The sequence below is a fragment of the Gossypium hirsutum genome, chromosome A09, assembly GCF_007990345.1.
Source record: "Gossypium hirsutum isolate 1008001.06 chromosome A09, Gossypium_hirsutum_v2.1, whole genome shotgun sequence".
Lineage (NCBI taxonomy): Eukaryota > Viridiplantae > Streptophyta > Magnoliopsida > Malvales > Malvaceae > Gossypium > Gossypium hirsutum.
In genome coordinates, this window is record NC_053432.1 from 52,050,299 (window position 1) to 52,073,676 (window position 23,378).

The window sequence follows — 23,378 nt, forward strand, 5'->3', positions numbered from 1 at the left end:
CTAGTAATGACTGTCTTTTTATTATCTAGCCTAAGAATAAGGGGGTTTTGTTTTAACTAACTAATTAACTAAACTAAGAACTCACAGAGAATGGAATTGGGGGATTGCTTTTTGAAAATGATTGAATTAATACAATACCTAAGGAAAAATCCACCTAGACTTCACTTGTTATTCTGACTCCGAATCAGACCATTTATTCATTTAACTTGCTCCATAGAGATCCCTAAGTTATGTTATTATCCCTATTCAAGACTAATAACGTCTAATCCCTAGACTGAATAATTGAGACTTTTCTCTAATTAACACCCTAGGGTTGCATTAACTCGTTCTATGGATCCCTTTATTAGGTTTCACCCTAATCCGGCAAAATCTTGTCACCCTATCTCTAGGCATGCAATCAACTCCGCTTAATTATGACAATTGTATTCTTAGACAGGGTCTATTCCTCCTCTGAATAAGAGCTTATCTTGAATCAGTATCCTGGGATATCAAAACAAGAATTAAGAACACATAATTAAGAACAAGTTAAATATTTATCATACAATTCAGGAAATAATAACAAGATTCGTCTTAGGTTTCATTCCCCTTAAGTATTTAGGGGATTTAGTTCATAACTAAAAAGGAAAACATCTCAGAAGAATAACGAATATAAAACATAAAGAAAACCCAAAACTCCTAATGGGAAATTGAGGGGAGATCATCAATCTTGATGATGAATCCAACTTCTGAGATAGATCAATCGACTTTCTTCGAGTAATTCCTTCCTTCCTCCATGTGCCTCCCTTTTTCCTCTTCCTCTATGGTGTATTTATAGGCTTTGGAATGCCTAAGAACCCTCAAAATTGGCCTTTTCCGAATTGGACTAAACTTGGGGTTGGCAGGGACACGCCCGTGTGTGATTACTTCAGGCCATGCTCGAGCCTGTTAGAATGACACGGCCGTGTGGTCTGCCCGTGTGAGGAAGTCTAGGCCGTATTAATTTCATACTTTGGCCCATTTTCTCTATTTTTGGCCCGTTTCTCGTTCCTTTCGCTCTCCTATGCTCACCTAATTATAAAACATGAAATTAAAGCATTAGGAGCATCGAATTCACCAATTCTAAGGAAAAATCATCCATAAAATGTTTTAAGCATGGGGTAAAAATATGTATAAATTACGGTTTATCAGCAAACCAAGGAGTATTATGAACATGATTTACCTTCAGTATGTGGTCATCTAGAAATGTCTTCTGAATTGGTATAAGAGGAGAATTCCCTTCTTACGGCTCCAATCTGGACAAGTGGTCTGTTACTTGGTTTTCTACTCCTTTTAGATCGAACTCCTGAAGTAGAAGCACCCATCAAATTAGTCTCAACTTAGCGTCTTTCTTGGCAAGTAAAAATAAATTTGTCTACTCGTACCAATATGTCATCGATTTTTCCTTCTGGATGTGCTAAGGATCGATCTGCTAATTGAAGTGTAACCATAGTAGGTCTAACTTTGTTTATCCCTAATTTCTTAAATACTGACATGGGCATCAACTTGATACTCGCACCCAAGTCACATAGTGTCTTACGATAATATGTTGCTCCAATGTTGCAACGTATGGTAAAACATCCAGGATCCTTCAACTTTAGGGGTTATTTTGAATATATGCACTGTATTCCTTCATAAGAGCTACCGTCTCAAATTCTCCAAATCGTCATTTTTTAACAGGATATCCTCCATGAATTTGACATCGTTCGGCATTTGTTCAAGTGCTTCAACCAACGAGATGCTTATATGAATTTGCTTGAGTACGTCTAGGAACTTCTTGAATTGAATTTCCATATTCTGCTTCTGAAGTCTTTAAGGGTAGGGCAGTGGAGGTTTCTTTACTAGAACTAGTTAATTTGTCTTATGTGGCAATTCTGCATCTAACAAAGTTGTTAGTTGATCAGAATTAGCTGGTTCTAAAGTTACCTTGACGGATTTTGCATATTCTGGTTCCGGTGGAACTGGAATTTTAGCACTCTGTTGAACTTCCTCCAAGTCTTGAGCATCAGCTAGCTTCTTTTCAACTTTGACGGTGTTGGATTCTAATGTCTTTTCGCTCCTCAATGTCAACGCTTTACAATGTTCCTTCCTTGGATTCCTCAGATTCTCTGTATCACTAGGTAAAACACCTTGTGGTTGGTTTCTGAGTTCAGTTGCAAGCTGGCCTATTTGGTTTTCCAAGTTTTTCAATTTAGCTGCTTGGCTTTGGATTAAGGCATCATTCTTGGCTATGTATTCCTTTAACAAATTTTTTAAGCCTTTGGATGGTTCAGCTTGAGGTTGTTTCTGAACTTGTTGGGTAAAAATAGGTGGCTGGGTTGGCTTAGGTTGGGCATATGTGTTACTGGGTCTAGCCCCTTGGTTACTCCAGGAGAAATTAAGGTGGTTTCTCCTCGATAGGTTATAGGAATTGGATTGCAGCCCTTGCCTTCCTCAATTTTGGTTTTAGTTACCCATGTAATACATGGATTTTGGGTTCGATGGACATTCTTTGAACAAATGTTCTTCCCCACAATAGACATAAACTACATTTTCAACATGATTTGGTGGCTGAACTGTAAAACTATTAAACTCATTAGCGATAAACTTTTTAAGCATTGATGACATGAATGATACTTGAGATGCGAGTGAAGTGAGAGCATCGACTTCATGTATTCCAGCGAGTCGTCTTCATGACGCTGCTCGGTTGGTTGGCCATTGATAATTGTTGCTGGCAATCCTCCCAATGATTTCATAAGCCTCATTATAAGACCTAGAAAAGAGAGCACCATTAGTAGAAGCTCAACTACCATCCTTGTGTGTGCATTAAGGCCATTATAAAACGCCTCAAGTTGGATACAATGAGGAATTCCATGATGAGGGCACTTTCGTAATAATTCTTGGTATATTTCCAATGCCTCATACAAGGACTCATCATCTTGTTGGAAAGTAGTGATCTCATTCCTCAATTTAGCATTCTTGCTAGGCGGGAAATACTTCATAAGGAATCTTTTTGCTAACTCTTGCCACGTGGAAATTGAATTTGGTGGCAATGAGTTCAACCAGGCTCGAGCTCTGTCCCTTAGTGAGTATGGGAATAGCTTCAGTTGTAATGCATCTTTGGGTACTCCGACTAACTTGAAAGAATCGCTCACCTGCATAAACAGTCTTAAGTGAAGGTGAGGATCTTCGGTAGGCATTTCACTGAATTGGCCCACAGTCTGAAGCATCTAAAACATGACTAGCTTCAGCTTGAATTGTTGTGCCTTGATTTCGGGTCTCCTCATGCCCGAATTAAGATATTAAACACTAGCATGACATATAGTCTTAAATCTCTATCCTTATCATCAGTAATAAGGATACGATTTTGAGCAGGGTTTGCTTTATTTCTTTGATTCGGATTTTCGAAATTCATCTCTTCGATCCTTTTCTGACTTGCTTGTCTTCTTAGCTGTCAAAAAGTTCGTTCCACCTTAGGGTCTACAAGGAGGAAATTGATAATTCGGTCAATACTCATAAGCACCTAAAATAATCACAGAAAAATTAATTAAGTTAAAATTGAACAGAAAGATAAACCAAAATGCAAAACTAACAAATTCATAAATAATGACTTTTTAAAATAGTCCCTGAAAATGATGCCAAAAACTTGGAACTATGGAAATGTGCAAGTATACACAATCGCAACAAGTAAATGTCGAGTTATCGTACCCATAGGGACTTTGAAATAGAATTATTTATGAATGCAATTTAAAACACTTTGGTGGAGAAAATATTTTGATTTGAAAAGTGATTCAAAAATATAAAACAAAGTATAGTAAATAAAATAAAACAAAGTTCTAATGTACGATTTCAAAAGCTAGTTTTAGTCAAGGTGACATAATTGTGTCAGATTGATTACATTTCTTAACTTAGAATCACTAAACTCATGTTTATGTTGTTACGAATTAATTCAAGGCAACTCAGTAATTTTCTAACTTATGAACATACTCACCTACAAAAATCCACTCATCTCTTGAGTATATCTCTATGTCAATTCAACAAATTAAACAAACTTTAATAGGCAAATGTGTTAATGCACATGCATACTTATGAAATTAAAATAATATCTTGTACATATCTCTAAGCCAATTCAAACAATTAATTTAATCACATAAGCACATAAAAGATTATGTGAGGTAACAATGTATTTCTACCTTGAAATAGTTCAATTAGAATAATCTTACAAGTTATGCAAGGCAATTGTATCGCTCGATACCGTTTCTAATTTAACCCTTATCTACCTTAGATGATTAAAATGCACTGGTTAAGTATCGTGTCAATTAATTATAATTTCAATCCGTTTAAATAGTTAATTCATTAGTTACGTTACAATTGTAATGCAAAAATAACATAGTCATGGTTTTACTTAATCAAACATCTTACCAAGGCCTATAACAACACAAACACAATTTTAATAAATTAAGAAGACAAAATACAATCAACTGAAAATGAATTAAATTTAAGCCATATTAATTAAATAAATCATATCAACATATATATATTCATAGACAAGTTCATCATAACAACGACATAATTTAAAAAGATAAGGAATAAGAAGCAAATTCGGTGTTTCTCCGTGGCTTGGCTGGGTTGCTCCACTCTTCCTTCTTCACTTGTTCTTGTTGAACCAAGGCTTCTATGAATGCTTGAATGCTTCTCCATATGATGGATGAACGACTCTTTTTCAAGAGGTAAAATCGGCAAGAGGACAAAGGAAAACAAATGGAAAAATAAAGGGAGAAAGTTGAGAGAGAAGAGATGAGATGAGAAAGTTGTGGTGGGCTGAAATGAGCAGCCAAAGGGGGTTTTTATAGGCTGAGAGGGCTGCTAAAAATAGCCAAAATTAGCAGCAAAAGATCCCTCCCGTTGCCAGCCACACATGTGGCAGGTTTGAAGTTTTCAAACTTGTTATATTAAGGTTGGGGCAAATTTAGAAAGGCACGAATAGTGGAGGGGTTTGTTTACAGGTTGACGAAATCTTCAAAGGCCTTTTTGCAAGCCAATTAATCAGCCAAGTAAGTAAGCTGATTGGGTCGGCATGCTAGACGGTTTTGGGCTGCCCAAAACTTGGTCGGTTCGGTTCTCTCGGTTTAGCTCAACTGAGCCACTTTTCATAATTTAATTAAAAAGAATTTATTTAACCCAAATTAAATTGGATTAAAATTAAAATTAATTATAATATGAATTAATACACATAATTTGGACTGTCTTTAGCTGAAAAATTAATTCGTCTTGATGCTTAAAAATTGCTTCTCGGTTTGCGCTTCTAGTAGTGTCTGTCAAGTCAATTTTCGCCCTTTTTCAAATCTATCGAACATGATCAAAATTAATCAAAATTTATTATAAAATTATTTAAAATTCATTATGTTAATAATTTGTCCAGAATAATTATTTTATAATAATTATATATTTTTCGATAATTATTTTATCGAAACTGCATGAATTTGAGTTAAAAAGGGCATGAAAAGGTATGTATATTTTAATGTTCCCTGTTAACCCATATCGACCCTATAGTAGGCCTACAGTCGATCAGAACGACCCCTACGACCCTAGGGAAAATTTCAGAATTATGGGCCCACAGGCCCGTATGGCTTGCTTGAGTGAGCACACATGCCTAAATTGCCCTTGCCCGTGTGGGCCCACACGCCTAACTTGGCCTAGCCCGTGTGGTCCACACGACCACATTCACACCTTCACATGGTTGTACCTTGCGCATGGCCACACCTTCGTTAGTCACATGGTTGTGTATCGCACGTGGCTAACCACACGGCTGACCACATGCCCATGTGGCGTCGACAAACTGCACTTTTGACTTTCACCGAAATTCTATTTCCTCACGTTAGGGGTACACACCTGGGTCATTTTTTATGCAACTGCAATCTCGAGACCACCAGAACTTATAATCAACATTCTAATGTTCAATTTTAGTAACAATATTGCGAAACTCAAACAGAAACTACCCCAAAACAAAGCTTTAGAATAATATCCAATCGTATTCGCACACTTACTGCCGATGAACAAAAATCACTAATACGGACTAAGCTGTTGTAGCGAAATCCTCAGCTGCACATTCTTCTCCTATGCAACAAATTCACAGAGATTAATCTCTCAAACCATAACACCAACACCCATTCAAAAGAAACGAAAACCAAAAGAAATGAACCAATAGACTTACCAAGATGAATGACGAACAACCGAAACACTGAGCCCCAATGATTAAATCGATGATTGGTTGAACAGAAGAGAGAGAAAGCAAAACAAAAAGTAGCAGGAAAAGAAGGGAACTGAGAAAAAAAAGAAAGAAAAGAAAATTTCAGAAAGATAGGAGATTTTTGGGAGAAGAAAAGAAAAGAGAAAAAATTAAAAATTCAATTCAATTTACCCCAAACTCCCCACTTCATCCACTAACTACCAAATCCCAATAAATCTGACCACTAACCTTATCCAACTACCTTTGAATCCTAACTCCACCGAACCTCTATAAGATTCCAGAGCAAAAATCTCATCTACACTCCCATAGGGAATTGAACCCAAGACCTTCCAACAAACTAACTCCTTACCACTCTGACTAGTAGGCCCATTCTATTAAGAATTTTCAAACATTATTATAAAAACCCACTCAACAAGGTTAAGACTTGGATAAAAAATAACAAAATTTTCTAATTCTAGGACTTGAACCCAAGACCTAATACACACACCTAGAACATTTAGCCACTGAAGCAGATACACATTTGTGTCAGATTTCACAAAAACAAAAATAAGTTATTAAGGGAATTACAACTCTACCCCCTAAAAGAAATTTAGGCCTCGAAATTTACCTGATCCAAATAAATGAGGATACTGTTAACGCATCAAGTCCTTAGGTTCCCACGTGGCTTCCTCAGTACCATGATTCTACCTTAAAACCTTAACAAACAGAATGGACTTCCTCCTCAGAACCTTAATATTTCGATCCAAAATCTAAACTAGCTCCTCCTGAAATGTCAAGTCCAGTCTAACATTGATCTCCTCAACAGAGACAACGTGAGATAGATTAGACCGATACAACCTCAACATTAAGACGTGAAACACATCATGGATATAGTCTAACTTTAGAGGTCACTCTAACTAATAAGCGACCGATCCCACATGCTTAAGAATTTGATACAACCCAATGGACCTAGGGCTCATCTTGCCCTTACGATCAAACCTTATAACTTTCTTCCACGAAGATACTTTAAGAAATACGAAAGCACCTACAGAGTACTCAAAATCTCTCCTTTTCAGATCCGTATAGGACTTCTGTCTATCAGAAGCTGCCTTCAGATGATCCAAAATCAGTCTAACCCTATCTTCAGTCTCGAAATCCAACTCAGGACCCAAAACCTGATGCTCGCCCAACTCAGTCCAACATAACAGAATACGACACTTACAGCCATACCGAGCCTCGTAAAGTTCCACTTGGATGCTAGACTAGAAACTATTGTATAGGCAAACTTAGCAAATGGCAAAAAATCCTCCCAACTATCTTGGAAATCAATCATACAACTCCAAAGCATATCCTCCAGTATCTGAATTACCCTCTTAGATTGACCATCGGTCTAAAGATGGAACATAGTATGGAAGTCCAATCTTGAACCCAGAGCCTCATGCAGTTTCGTTTAAAGCTGAGAAGTGAAGCGAGGATCCCTATCAGAGATTATTGAAACCAGACCCCCACACAATCTTACAATCTCAGAAACATAGAGCTTCATTAACTTTTGCAGAGAATACTCCGTCCGAACCGGAATAAAATGGGCGTACTTGGTCAATCGATCGACGATGACCCACACAGAATCCTTCTTAGTGGGTATTAAAGGCAACCCACTAACGAAGTCCATCGTCTCTTGCTCCCATTTTGACAAAGAAATCTTAACAGGTTGGAGAAAACCTGAAGGCAACTGGTGCTCAGCCTTAACATGCTGGCACGTTAAACAATGAGCAACAAAATCAGTTACCTCACACTTCAAAATCGACCACTAGTACAGCTCATGAAGATCACGATACATTTTATTACCATTGGGATGCGTAGCATAGGCTACTATATGCCTCCCTCAGAATCGACCGTCTCAAATTAGAATCATTCGGTACACAAACCCCAACTTCAGAAACACAGAACCCTATCCTTATTTAGTCCAACATCAGAAGTATTGTCATTCTCAACATGACGAAACTGCAAACCTAGAGACTTATCCCCTAACTACTTTTCTCGAATCTGTCCAATCCAAGTCGGCTTAACTTGCAACTCGGCTAATAGACCCCCTTCATCGAATAGACTAAGATAAGTGAACATTGCTCTCAAATCAGTCATTACTCTATGACTAAGAGCATCGGCCACCATATTGGCCTTACCAGGATAATACTCTATCGTGCAGTTATAATCTTTTAGCAACTCAATCCATCGACCCTGCGACGCTGTCAAGATTCAACTCCTTCTGAGTAAGGAGGTACTTAAGGCTCTTATGATCGGTGTAGTTGATATACCTCTCACCATACAGATAGTGCCTCCAGAACATTAATGTAAATACCATAGCAGCTAACTCGAGATCATGTGTTAGATAATTCCTCTCATGTGACTTAAGCTGACGGGATGCATAGGCCACAACCTTACCATCTTGCATCAGTACACATAGCAGAGCTACGTGCAAGGCATTACTGTACACCATAAACTCTTTACCAAATTTAGGCTGTATCAGGACAGGAGCCTGAGTCAGAACAGACTTGAGCTTCTCAAAGCTCGATTGTTACACATCAGTTCAGATGAAAGGCACACCCTTGCATAGGAACTTAGTCAAAGGAGCTACAATCAAAGAGAAGCCCTCAACAAAACGCTGATAATAACCCCCAAGACCCAAAAAACTACGGATCTCAACTACATTCTTAGGCTGCTTCCAATCAAGCACAACATCAATCTTTTGAGGATCAACTTGGAACCCCTCAGCAGAAACCACATACCCTAGAAAAGTTACCTCTTGCAACCAGAATTCACATTTGCTCAACTTAGCATAAAGTTGTTTCTCTTGGAGTATCTGAAACACTACTCTAAGATGCTCATCATGCTCATCCTTAGTCTTAAAGTAAACTAGAATATCGTCAATGAAATCACGATGAACTGACCCAGATACGGCTGAAATACTAGTTCATCAGATCCATGAATGCAACTAGAGCATCCATCAAACCAAAGGGCATAACTAGGAACACGTGGTGCCTATAATAAGTCCTAAATGCTGTCTTATGAATATCAGCTTCCTTAACTCTAAGCTGATGATACCCAAATCAGAGATCTATTTTTGAAAACATTGAAAGCCTTCGAAACTGATCAAACAAATCGTCGATCCTCAGATGTGGGTACTTATTCTTCATACTCAGTTTATTAAACTACCAGTAGTCGATGCACATCGTCATGGTACCATCCTTTTTCTTTACAAACAGAATTGGTGCCCCCGTAGAGACACACTAGGATGGATGAAACCATGATCTAGAAGCTCCTCAAGTTCAGCCTTAAGCTCCGTAAGCTCTTTCGGTGCTATTCGGTATGGAGCGATGGATATCGGTGCTATACCCGTTAGAATCTCAATACCAAACTCAACTTCTCGATTCGGAGGTAAACCCAGTAACTCCTCAGGAAAGACATTCGAAAATTCCTTCACTGTTCTGATATCCCCGATACAAGAGTTCCTAGAAACTAAAACTGTAACACCCCTATCCCGTAACCGTCGCCAGAATAGGTAAGGGGCATTACCGGACTTGTAACTCATGTCAGAACAGTAAAATTTTAAACTTTTTCTTGAAATAAAGATCGTTCATTTAAATAAGTACTAAGCACAACCAGAGGTAAAATTTAAACTTCACTAAGTAAACATTCAAAAGATGCCATTTTCGCATGGCTTATATACATTAACCAAAATATTCTTCCGCCGCTAGTCTATTCTATACATGCCATAAAATAATTCTAAACATAACAGTAACAAGCGGTGGATAGTGATAGTGTGACTAGTTACTGACGATCCCCGAGCCTGTAGCTTCGCCATGAGATCTATAAAACAGAGGAAACAGAGTAAACGGAGTAAGCATTACAATGCTTAGTAAGTTTTAAGCAGTGTCAACAGATAACAATCAAATTATAACATAGTTGTTCGTATATTTTATTTCACTCTTCCTTCGGGCATACCATCCCTTTACCGAATATGCACATCTCATCATATACAATAGGCAGATAAACTTTCACATAAAAGTGAGCTCATGTGACATAAATATATCGTATGATTTTACATAACCTCTCACACTGATCCGATGTCACATAATCATAGGAATAGTCTCATAGATTGCTCTCGTACGCATCACATAACTACCTTATGATTTAGTTCAAATCAAGCTCACATATAAACTTGGAGTACATACCTGTTTAACCTTTCGCATTGAATATATTTATAAGCAATTCTTATTACGAAGTCTTATAGCTTTAACCTCTACTCGGATTATCGGCGAGACCTTTAGCTCAGACGAAATCTCCACACGAAGTTATCGGGTCTTACCCGGACAAAATCTCCACACGTAGTCATCGGGTCTTACCCGGACATAATCTCCACATGTAGTCATCGGGTCTTACCCGGAATATATTTCCAAGTTTCATGTACATTTAATCACATGTTACAACATTCACATCGACTGTCATATTTGTAATTCATTTGCCTCATCAAATATCTAATAATACACACCTTTCACATTGGTCGTTCGGCCACAATATACGCACATCGCCTACATATTTCACACTAGCCATTCGGCTTTACCACATATACATATCTCATATATATATTTCACATTGACCATTCGGCTTTACCACATATGCATATCTCATACATATTTCACATTAGCCATTCGGCTTTACCACATATACATATCTCATACACATTTCACATTAGCCATTCGGCTTTACCACATATATGCATGTTCATATTCACCACATCGGCCATTTGGCCTTATCACACATATGCATGCTCACATTCATCACATTGGCCATTCGGCCTTATCACATAGATGCATGTTCACATTCATCACATTGGCCATTCGGCCTTATCACATATATGCATGTTCACATTCATCACATTGGCCATTCGGCCTTATCTCATATATACACATTCACAATTATCCAAATATACTTCACATACCACATATACTATCATGTATACACTTTGTCTTGGCCGAATCTACATCAATCATTTTCCAATGAATAATTCAATTTCATGCCATACTATCATTTCATATTCGAATACTCATAAACTTACAATTTCACAAATTTTAATATCAAAGATCCGTCTAACACTCATATATCATTTTACAATATCACGATTTAGAATTCATGTATGGGTTTAATCAATAGCTTATGAGCAACTAAAACAAGTTTTATCCATGTTTACAACAAAATCACATATTCACTACGAGCTGTTTTCCTGAGCAATAGTCACTAAATTATTTATAACTGGAGCTACAAAACTCCAAATCACTTGCCGTTAATGCTCCCTGAATATAGACTCGTATATCTTCCATCCATAAAATTTCCAGAATTTTAGGTTTGGCCAATCAATACCAGATTTTTCTTAAACTTTCCCCTGTTTCACTGTTTGACTAATCTGACCACTCTTCACTACGAATCAAATTTTTCATTGTACAGTATTCATAATGTGTTATATTTGATTTCATTTGAAACTAGACTCATTAAGGAGTCTAACCATATAAATCTTATCTTATAACCATTTTTGTACAAATTATAATGATTTTCCAAAAACAGAACAGGGGATTTCAGAGTCATTCTGACACTGTCCCACACAACTTTAAATATCTCTTTATAGGAAATTTCTTTGCTTCCACGATCTCTTTTATAAGAAACTAGACTAACTAAGCTTTGATTACATATTTTATTCAGCCTTTAACTCAACTCCCACAATTTATGGTAATTTTTCCAAAACACGCTACTGCTGCTGTCCCTAGCAGATTTATACAATTTACTCTGTAAAGTTCTCGTTCACATATTTAAAACATAATATCATATATGCCGTTCTCCATATCATTCTTCATTATAACTAAACTTATATGCTAGAAACTTACCTTACAAGTTGTCGACGACTATAATTCTACGACTATTCGCTTAGTTTTGTCTTCCCTTTTTCCGACTTTTGTCCTTGATGCTCTTGAGCTAATGATTAACAAATTTACAAATTAAAAAAAATTCTACCATGACGATTATAGCCGAATAACATAGACTAAGAAATTAATGTACATATAAAACGTATACATATATAATTAGCTCAACCTTCAATAATTCAATTTGCTAATTAAAACATAGAAATTTATAACCAATTCAAAATTCCTTAACAATGGCCGAATATCAAAAGGGCTATCAAAGGACATCATCAACTAACTAACAAGCTTCAATTGTAATTCAAAACTTAGGTTCACATTTGGCCCAAGCAAACTTCATTTCAATTATGCCACTCTTAAACTTATCCATAATACCCTAAGTTCATTTAGTAGCTAGGCAACAATTATACAAAAACAACAAGCATTTAACAGCAATGTACTTAACCAATTCCTTAAGCATACATTCGGCAATATACATATATATTAATGACTAAAACACTTAGGCCAATTCTAAAACATCCACAAATCTTCATGCTTACATGCCATAACCGTATGGTTCTTATCACACTTGGACCACAAAATGCATAAATTTCACAAATTCTAATTACTATCATAGGCTCAATTTCGGCTAACACTCATTTAAATACTTACAATTTAGCACTAATTTAGCATTTCAACATAGCCGATTGTCATTAAGCAATTTAGCCACAAACATTTAATTTTACCAAGCTCAACTCATCTATAATCAACCCTCAATACCCTAAAGCATCAAAAACGACATCAAAGAAATACAAACATCCATGACCGAATGTCATCTTCATAACTTTACAAAAAAATTTGCCATGAGCTAGCTTCTATACTTGATGACCACTCCAAATATACAAAGATTTTCAATGATAGAGCATTAACATACCTTAATCCACTTAAAGGTGACCAAATGCCTTAACTTCAATTTCTTCTTTTCTTTCTTTAGGTACGACAATGGAGGAAGAAAAAGATGAACCAACTTTGTTTTTATCACCCATTTCTTTTAATATAAGTTCATATTTCATATTATTTATTCATTTAACATTTAATTTATTAATATAAAAGGCATATATTTTGTATCCCATACCATCATGGCCGGCCACTTCCTCTAAAGTGGGGAATTTGACATGCAAAACCATTATTTTCAATAATTTCTTTAATAGACCCTTATAGATTAACCTATCACATTTCAAAAATGTCACACATAAGTCCTATTAACTAAATTCACATGCAATTTACTAAATCGAAGCTTAAAACTTTCACACATTCATATTCACATATAATAAACATAAAATATGATGGCTAATTATTTTTATGACTCGATTTTGTGGTCCCGAAACCACTTTTCGACTAGGGTCAAATTAGGGGTGTCACAAAAACACTAACGTGAGCCAAATACGCCTCACACCCTTTTCAAACCAATTTCTCAGCCACTAGAGCGGAGATCACATTAGACAGGTAATCTCAATGCTCGCCATTCACAATCACCTCCTTTTTATCCTCGATCTTCAGAACGACCCTCTTAGTTGCACAGTCCAAACTAACTCGGTGTTTAACTAACTAGTCTATACCTAAAATTAAATCGAACTCTCCAAACAGTAGCTTCATCGATTTGTCAGAAACACAATCCCTTGTACTTCTAATGGAACATTCCTATAAATTTTATTTACCCGAATAGATTGTCCTAATGGACTCAAAATAGTAACCTCACTAGAAGTACACACAATAGGTATCCCCAAGTTCTAGAAAACTGTACTAGCTACATAGGAGTGCATAGATCCTATGTCTATCAAAGTAGTATATTGGGCATCAATAATTAAAAATGTACCCTTGATCATATCAGGAGCATCTTCTAACACCCCTCACCCGTATTCAACGCTGGAATAGGGTTACGGAGCATTACCGGACTTACAACACATTTGAACATACATTTCAAATAAAATTTATCAATTCAAATATAATTCAATCATAACCAATCATAATGCCTTTTAAACGAGCCTAAGCGGCCCTAAACATACATTGGGAGTGGTTCGGGACTAAACCAATAACTTTGGAAACTTTTTGAACACTTAAGAAATTTTTTCAAAAGTAAAGGGCACAAGCCCATGTGGCCCGACCATGTGTCTCACACGGCCAACAGACACGCCCATGTCACAGGCCATGTGGATATTCGAAATTGGAGCACATGGCCATGTCCCAGCCTTTGTCCGACCCTGTGTAACTCTCTGACTTGGGTCACATGGCCAACGCACGTGTGGCTTGTCCATGTGCCCTATAAATGGCCATACAGGTCCGTATGCCAGGCCGTGTGCTAGGCCATGCCAAACCTATAGGGTATACTGACTTATGCCACACAGCTAGGTCACACGCTCGTGTGTGAGGCCGTGTGGAGCATACTGACTTGATTTCAATTTCAACACCAAGAGACACACAGCCATGTAACATAACCGTATGTCACACATGGCTGAGACACACGCTCGTGTCTTTGCCTGTATGGACAAAAATAAACTATTTTCCAAGCCAATTTTCCACCCAAATTTGTGTAGACCTACACAATTCAAATGGTACTCATTCATAGCATAAATGGACATCCAATTCGACCTCAATCAAGGCTAAAACAAACCATTTCCATACAAACAACTAACATCTTTATTATCTCATGTTTTACTCAATCAATCATACCAACTTCACATACTCAAATCAACTAATTAAACCTTTCCAAACATGCATCATTATTCACCAATTCACAAGCACATAACTTCCCAATAATCAACCAATTGACATTCAAATTACCTATAACCAATAAGCATCATGAATCCAACCTTAATCACACAACATAGGTCATTTGTATATGTATAAACATAACCAAAATCAACCAAAATAAGCCAACTCACATGGCCAAATATACAAACCTAACCTTAGACATTTACAAGCCAATTCAAATGGCCAAAATCATAACCAAAACAAAACCAATATGGCCAAAGTCCCTATACATGCCATATACTTAAAATACCAAAATTCATAGGTACCAAGTGATAGGTGGATAGTGTGAAGTGATCTTCAACGATCCCCAAATCTGAGCTAGCTTGATAACACTATAAAACACAGAGAGATAAACAAAGTAAGCTATAAAGCTTTGTAAACTCGTATAAAATAACCTCAATTCAATCTCAAGATTATAATTCAACAATTTGAATATATCAACATTTAGCATATATTAGCTAACAAACCTTTCATATACACAATTATGATATTAATCACATTTTCACAAGTTTTCTTTGAACCAAAGCTTATACATGTCATGTACGTACCTGTAAGATCTTTTATCATTCTGAAACTCAATCACATCTTTCATTTACTCATTGAACCATTCAGAATAGAAGTCGGATACCCAAGTGTCTCACACAATAAGTACCTATACCATGGCCCGAATCCAAATCAGCCGATATTTATGGCCCAAAGCCAAATCAGTATAACTCGCACCTGAAGTGCTAATATCATGGCTTGAAGCCAACTCAATGTATCCTCTAATGACATGTCACTAGTATCATAAACTATTCCTAAGGTTCAACCAGAATTTTGAATGTCGAATCGTCGTCGAATCACTATCGACCATATTCGTAGTCTCATATTCACAATTTATACAATATCAAAGCATATGAAAAACATTTGTATTAAAACTTATGATATATGAACTTACTTCGGATGTGAAAATGACGAAATAAGTCAATAACTTTAGTTTTCCCCTATCAAGATTCGAATTTCACTTTTCTTGATCTAAATATATTCAAAATCCACTTATTTAATAATCTCTCTATTCAATTTAATCCAAAGCACACATTTAAGCACATTTATGCTTTTACCTCTAGAATTCTACGACTTTTATAATTTAGTCCTTAGGCTCGTAAAACAAAAATTCATTTAATTTTATCACAACCCAAGCCTAGCCGAATTACTATTATAACCCTAATAGCCCATATTTTTCATTTATTTCACATTTTAACTACTAAACTTCCATATTTCACAATTTAATCCTTAATTTGATTTTCACTAAAAATAACTTAACAAAACTTGTATATCTATCAACAAGCATTCATAATCTATCAAGAAAATTCAAAATACATGCTATTTCATCAATGGAAACATCTAAAATCTTTAACAATTTTGCAAATTAGTCACTGGGCTAGCTAGACCTAGCTGCAATGGTCTCAAAAACGTAGAAATCAGTAAAAACGAGACAAAAATCGTACCTTAATTAGCAAAATAGCATAGCTGAATGAAGAGCATCAAAATGGATTCTTCTAGCCCTAATAATCGGTATAAAAAGATGATATCAAGATTAAATTTGGTTTTGTTTTATTTATTTAAAGTTATTTACCAATTTACAAATATACCCTTAATGAAAAACTAGTTAAATCATCCATTTAATGTCCAATATTGTCCACTTACCATTATAATGGTCTAATTACTACTTAAGGACCCTTATTTTAAGGTTCTATAGCTATTTGACACCTTTAGGTAATAGAACAACACTTTTGCACTTTACGCGATTTAGTCTTTTTTTATCAAATTGACCAATCAAACGATAAAAGTTTTAAATGAAATTTTCACACAAACATATTTTCATACTATAAACATTAAAATGATAAAAAAATAAATATTTTGATCTTGAATTTGTGGTCCTATAACCACTGTTCTGATTTGACTAAAAATGGGCTGTTACACATCTCTGTCCTTTTGGCATCGTACAACATAAATTAATGCAAGTTGCCTCACTTCATTCTGATTAGCACCTCTGATTGATGCTCTCTGTCCCTAGCCCATACTGTTACGACCCCTAGTCGGTCCACGACCCCTAGATGGTTGCTTTACTACATTCTGAGGTTGAACAAAACCAGATCCCATAGCTTGCATCTGATTAGCACAATGTAGACACTCTTTAATCTGGTGCTCCAAAGACCCACACCGTAGACAAGCCCCTAATCACCTGCAATACTCGCCCGGATAGCGCCTACCACAGTCACTACAAGGCTGAATCTCGGCAGGAGCAATAGCAACCCCTACTCTAACAAGCCCATTAAGTCTGGCCCATTTCTTAGGCCTCTGAAAAAAACTAGAGGGCTCCGAATCCCTCTTATTCCTGTCTCTCTCTCTCTATCTCTATTCTGGCGCTCCATGCGCTTAACCTCTTCGGTGATCTTCACCTTATCCATAAGAATTGCAAATTTTTGCTCCCTCTATGGAGCTATAAATACCTTCAAACTATCCCTCAAGTCATCCTCAAAATGGACGCATTTCTCATACTCAGATGCCACCATGCATCGAGCGTAGCAGCTCAGCGTCAGAAACTTGGCCTCATACTTGGCCACAGATTTATCACCTTGTGTGAGATTCATGAACTTACGCCTACGAGCATCAACATAACTCGCGCCCACATATTTTCCCTGAAAGGTAGTCTTAAAATAATCACAGTTCAGACAATCTGATTGAGTACCCTCCTTAACCGACAACCACCATTGATATGTCTCATTGTGAAGCAAAGAGACTGTACCGATTAATTTTTGCTCAGGAGTACAGTCGATGTCGTTCATAATCCTTTTAATGGCCTCCAACCAATACTTAGCCAGAGTAGAGGCGACTCTAGTGACACCCTAAACAACTCAGCTCCATTGGACCAGAGTCATTCAATTACTGACCCACGGCCCCTAGATCTAGAATGAGGTCCAGCAATCCTTTCCAAAACTCTCAAAATGGCTTGGGATAGTGCGTCATCTCTAGCCAAACGGCTTTGAGACCCAGTTTCAGTAGTAGGTGAAACTAGTGTCTCACTAGTATCTAAATTTGGTATACTACCCAGAGAGGAAGACTCAGCTTGAGCCCCACTACGCTGCCCGTTGCGGCCACGAACACCTCAACCAAGAGTTCCACGAGTACTCATCATAATTTCAAATTTATCTACATTATAAAATTTTATGCATCAGTTCTAGTGTTTATTAACAGATATTTTATGCTCAAATATTCAAAAGGTGAAAAGTATTTCACAGGTTTTAGTCTCTAACTAACTCAGTACAATCTCGAAAAATACTAACTACAGTGTTTTCTAAGTTCAGAGATACTTATAGGATCGGCGCTGGAGACTCGCTGTACCACATACTTCTAAAAAATTTTCCAAATTATTTGAAAGTAAGTTCTTTTTCAAAACACAATTTTGAAACCCAAAATTCATAGCCCGAGTTTTGCAACCTGGCTCTGATACCACTAAATCTAACACCCAAACACACTCTAGACGTTATGGCCAAATCTAGTAATGTTACGAAGAAGGGTTTTGAAACCAAATTTTGTGCTTAAAAACTTCTTATGTTAATTGCTAATAAAAAGTTAACATTTCCGAAAAACTTATTGTTCTATTTTTAAGTGAGTTTGTTATTTATTGCCCGTATAAATAGAACATACTTTTACAGTGGAAGCTCGCAAATCGTAATAGTTGAAAACTAAATTTTTTATTTACAGAAAAATATTTGTTTTCGTAAAATCATGGTTCTAGTCAAACGTTGCAATAAAATAGTCAAAACGCATCCAAAAAGAAAAATAAAAATCAAATAGTCTTGAGAGTCCAATAATTCAAAACTCTAGGAAATAATTCTTAATTTAAATGAAAACCATTATTTAAGATAGTTAACGAACTTGTGGTCACCGTGAGACTCTGTCACATCGATCTACCTAAGTCTATGGATTACCTGTACAGAACAAACAAATAGATGTAAGCTTTCAGAAACCTAATATGTAACTCAACAGAAGTAGACATGCAATTTACACAGAAATTTCATATACAACTAGATACAGATTCTGATTTAAGTCCAAAATAGATGCAGATAGTAGAATTGGACTATTAGAGCAGATTACCAGAATCTTAACCCTATCCTCTACACACCATCTCTGACCATCCCATCACACCATGTGGGGTTAAAAACACCACCCATCCCTATACACCATATAGTGTCAATGCGACACATGACAGATAAAATGTAGTTAAGCTATCAGAATATAGGCGAAGAGTCACCATACAGATCACTTCCTCCACATATACATTCCCCACCCCAAACCTAGATTCAGAATACATATGTAGAAATATTATGCTTAACATGCTCATATACAGATAACATATATGCACTTAAACAGAACAGTCAGACATATATATCGATTTCCTAATCAGAGCATACTATCAGAATATCAGATCACATAATTTAGGGTTTGGCTAGCCCTTACCAACCCCACGATAGGCCCATAGTCGATCGGAACGATCCTTGCGATCCTAAGGAAAATTTCATAATTATAGGCCCACAAGCTCGTGTGGTTTGCCCAGGGAGCCCACACGCCAAAATTGGCCTTGCATGTGTGGGCCACACGGCCTGTCCCAAAACCTACAGACCCGTGTGGCCCATACGCCCAACTTGGCCTAGCCCGTGTAGCCTACAGAGCAACACTCACACCTTCAAACGGCCATGTCTTGCGCACAACCACACCTTCGTCAGTCACACGGTTGTGTCTGGCACACGACCAACCACACTACCAACCACACGCCCGGTGTTGTGTCGACAGATTGCACTTTCGTCTTTCCTCGAAACTTGATTTCCTCGCATTAGGGGTACACACCTAGGTCATTTTTTATGCAGCTGCAATCCTAAGACCACCAGAACCTATAATAAACATTCCAATGTCCAATTTCAGTAACAATATTATGAAACTCAAATGGAAACTATCCTAAAACAAAGCCTTCAAATAATATCCAATCGTATTCATACACTTATCATTGACGAACAAAAATCACTAATACGGACTAGGCTGTTGTAGCGAGATCCTCAACTTCATAGTCTTCTCCTATGCAACACAACCACGGAGATTAATCTCCCAAACCACAACACCAACACCCATTCAAAAGAAACAAAAACCAAAAGAAATAAACTTACAGGCTTACCAAGATGAATGATGCACAACCGAGACACTGAGCCCCAACGATTAAAATGATCGATTGGTTGAACAGAAAAGAGAGAAAGCAAAATAAAAAGTAGTAGAGAAAGAAAGGAACAAAGAAAAAGAAAAAAGAAAAGAAAATGTCAGAAAGATAGGAGATTTTTGGGAAAATAAAAGAAAAGAGAAAAAAATAAAAAATAAATTCAATTTACCCCAAACTCCCCACTTCATCCACTAACTACCAAATCCCAATAAATCTGACTACTAACCTTATCCAACTACCTCAGAATCCCAACTCCACCAAACCTCTATCAAAATCAGCAGCAAAAATCTTATCTATGCTCCCATGAGGAATCAAACCTGAGACCTTCCAACAAACTAACTCCTTACAACTCAAATCAATGGGCTCATTCTATTAAGAGTTTTCAAACATTAATATATAAGTCCACTCAACAGGATTAAGGCTTGGATAAAAAATAACAAAAGTTTCCAGTATTGTGACTTGAACCCAAGACCTCATACGCGCACCCAAAACACTTAGCCACTGAAGCAAATACACAATTATGTCAAATTTCACAAAAACAGAAATAAGTTATTCAGGGCGTTACATCTCCTATATTGGGTCCAATTTTAAAAACTTAATTAATCTAATTAATTTCCCAATTAAATAATTTTTTAACTCAGTTCTAATTCTGTTAATCTCATGGAAACTTTACCGTAATAGAATCTATGAGAAAATATTTAATATTTCTATATTCAATGGGATCACAATGACCAATTAATTTAATTCCATTTTTGAGCTTCAATTAATTAATCGATTCAAAAAACCATAAATTAATTTTTTAGGTCATTTCAATTTAGTTAGAAAACCACATTCATTTTTGAATGTTCTCCGTTTCTCTAACTTTACCATTTCTATCCATTTGTGTTCATTTGATTTAACATGCAATTCATTTCCGATTTCAATGAGCTAGCGAAGGTTGTTTAATAGTTAAATTAAAGCATCTTAGTATATATTTTGGTTTTGCAAGCTTAAGATAGTAATTTATGCTTTTTAGTCATTTTTATTACATGTTACATATCTAAATAAGGTTACATGGTCTTGTAGGAAAAATTGAGAGCTAAAGATGAATTCTCGGGCTCAAACAGATGCTTTTGTCGCAACACTAATACAATAATGTCACCAGATCAAAGACAAAAAGGAAAAAAAAGTCTTCGAGTAAAATTGACCTCGATGTCACGACACGCCCCTTGTTGTGTTGTACCACCCCTTGTGTTGCAACACTGCAGGCCTATGTTACAACAGCACCGCTGTGTAGGCCAAAAAGCCTTACACATGATAATTAAGTTTTGGAGGGAAATTAGGTGTATTTTTCCTAGTTGAACTCTAAAAACTTCAAAGATAATTTAGGATCTTTAATATTCCAAGTTTAGCATATATAAAATCCATTATAATTAGTTTAAATAAACTATTTTTAAGGAGACAAATCATTCTCACACTTTTATTTTGTTTTTAGTTTTCACTTAGGATATTTTATGTTTTTGTAATCAGAAGATCCTATTCTGAAGTTAGACTTTCATGAGTAGAGATTGTTCTGGAGCCACACTTTCATTAATAAATCCATGAACATTTATTTTTCTTATTCAATGCTTTATAGCTCTTTCTTTATCATTGTTAGTTGAATGTTTGTGTAAAGATTATAATCAATTTATGCTTTATACATATTCTGCATGTTTCAATTGTTTTAACCTAATTAATTGATTGAAGGATAGAGTTTCTTGAAAGATTAGCTATTTTGGAAGAGGAAGAACTTAAACCCTAGGAAATCATTTAGGTGGGAATTAACCCAAAATTGTTATGGCCTATCTTGGAACTCCTTTGCCCTGAACCTGTTTGGACTGTGAGGTCGAGAGAAAAGAAATCCTTGTCGACTCATTAGGTTAGTTGGAGACTGAGATGCACAACTAGGTTGATGACTAGCTAGATGAATAGAGCCCTACTTCAATAATTAATTAGGTAAAATAATTGAATCTAGGCTAAATGTAAATGTTGTGGCCGAATCTGCGATGTGACATTGGAGTGTTTTTCCAAAACACAAATTGTCGAAAATCCATTTTCGTAAAAACTTCTTTATATTCTAAATAAAAGGTTAGGATGGCTTGTTCCTTGTGAAAACTCAAGTTATTTAAACAAAATATTAATTATACTAGTTTCTCAAGTTTTAAAATAGTGTTTGTTGTAGAAGCTTTTAAAACGTATGACGTAAGCGTGATGATTTCAGAAAAGTATTAGTTTCAGCTTTCTTGAAAATACGGGTCCTATTACTAATAGGTAAAAATTAAAGTAGTTAAATTCCTAAATTAAAATAAACTTTAAAAGGCCTTATTACATAACGAAAACCCAATATCGAATAAAAATCTAAATTATAATATATTAAATAAATTAACTACTTCGAGTGGCCACCTTCGAGTCCTCCATCGCCTCGATCCGTTTAAGCCTAGGGATTTCCTACACAGATAATAGATGGATGAGTTTACGAAAACTCAGTGTGTAAAATCCCGAAAATAACAAACCATCAGAGTAAATGCAAGCTGGCACTAGGCCCGTTAGTTCCTGTTAGGGCCTTGGCCTCTTTTGCAGTAACAGTATCAGTCTAGGCCTGAGCCCATTTTAGTTATAGAGGCAGTCTGGGCCTTAGCCCATTTCAATACAGTATGCAAACAAAGGATCCTACCCAATACATCTGCTACACACCATCTCCGTACTAGCTCTACACATCAAGTCGTACTGATTTCGGTACTAAAACAGTATTTGCAGCAGAGCTGCCAGTAATAGGCTTATAGCCTTACAGTATACTTCCTCTAAAATCATATATCCCACCCTATGTAATGCAACATAATAACATACATGTATGTAGAAATATCATGCTCAGAAACAGTCATACATAATACACGGGTGCTTCAGTTAACTTTACCTCACAGGGGTATAATGGTCATTTCATCAGTATGGAGTCTAAGTGTACTTACTGACCCAACATTAGGTCCACAGTCATCTTAGGCAACTCGTGCAACCTTAACAGTTAATAAGTGTTAATAGGCCTACAACCCATATTGAGGGCCCATGTAGGCCCATACTCTTCTATGGCCCACATAGCCCAGAAATGACCTTAGTCGTGTAGTCTACACAGCTA

At 36.4% G+C, this 23,378-nt stretch overlaps 1 non-coding gene across 1 annotated transcript; it reads left to right on the top strand.

The window, feature by feature from the left end:
* The first annotated feature begins 2,862 nt into the window (after positions 1-2,862).
* On the top strand, positions 2,863-2,966 carry LOC121207346 (small nucleolar RNA R71). Its single transcript, XR_005902436.1, has one exon. It is a non-coding gene; the product is annotated as a small nucleolar RNA R71 (small nucleolar RNA).
* The last annotated feature ends 20,412 nt before the right edge of the window (positions 2,967-23,378 follow it).